Source organism: Helobdella robusta (assembly GCF_000326865.2).
Source record: "Helobdella robusta unplaced genomic scaffold HELROscaffold_24, whole genome shotgun sequence".
Classification (NCBI taxonomy): Eukaryota; Metazoa; Annelida; class Clitellata; order Rhynchobdellida; family Glossiphoniidae; genus Helobdella; species Helobdella robusta.
The window spans coordinates 2,379,289-2,380,610 of record NW_008704261.1 but is presented as its reverse complement, the minus strand read 5'-3'; positions in this window follow the sequence as shown (position 1 = coordinate 2,380,610).

Genomic DNA, 1,322 nt, shown 5'->3' with positions numbered 1-1,322 from the left:
AGAAGCCGTAAGAACCGCCTGCGGCCGCCAAAAAGATCGNCTTCTCCAAAGAAACCGGCTAAAATAGTTAAAAAACAGCAGGCCAAGGAATCTAGAAAACCAAAATCGGCCACCACCAAAAAACAGGCAAAGCCCACCGCCGCGGCCAACAAAAAGAAGACTAGCGGCAGCAAGAAAACTTCAGTTTGATGACGAGAACAAATTTAAAAAAATTAACAAACGGCTCTTCTCAGAGCCATCAATGAAACGATGATATCGAGCCTCTCTTTCTTCAAAGCTCTCTTGTTTTTTATTATTACTCCGTTGTCTTTTTTTATTCACGTTCCGCTCGTTTACCTAAAAATGGGGAGCATAAGAGAGTAAATTTGTAAAATATGTAATTTCATACGCACGGTTTACGCGGTTAGCATGAGAAACTGATTATGAAAAATTTCATTTTTGTCAGGAAAGTATGTAGACTGAAGAGAACTGTTGCAACATTTCTGCCTAAGCTATTAGGCTTTTATGCGATTGCTATTTTTTCACTAAAATCAAATTTTCTGGTGCAAAATGCAAATTGTAATAATTAATAATACTTTGTCGATAACCGGCTACAATAGTTAAAAAATCTAAAGGCCAAGGAATCTAAAAAACCGAAATGGGCTACCACCAAAAAACAGGCAAAGCCCACCGCCGCGGCAACAAGAAAACTTAAACAAATTTTAAAAAAATTAACAAACGGCTCTATCAATGAAACGATGATATCGAGCCTCTCTTTCTTCAAAGCTGTCTTGTTTTTTTATTATTACTTTGTTGTATTTTTTACGTTCCGGTCGTTTACTCAGAAATGGGGACCATAACTGAATAAATTTGTAAAATATGTAATTTCATACGTACGGTTAGCATGAGAAACTGATTATGAAAAAGTTTCATTTTTGCCAGGAAAGTATGTAGATTAAAGAGATCTGTAGCAACATTTCTGCCTAAGCTATTTCATTTGTAAATTGATAAATACCATCCACATGTTTAATTATAAATACAGCTAATTGATTGTTTTTACTCCGTTGTATTTTTCGTTCCCGTCGTTTACGCAAAACCTGAACGTCTGACCTTTAATTGAATAAATTTGTAAAATATGTAATTTCATACATACGGTTTATTACACGATTAGCACGATTTCACTTTTGTCAGGAATGTATGTAGGTTAAATTATTCGTAAAGCAACATTTAATTTGGAAATTGATAATTAATTACCATCCAAAAGTTTAATTATAAAAACAGCTAATCAAGGTGCTAAATTAGAGAAATGTAATGACGTCAAAAAATTTCCAGTAATTGCAAAA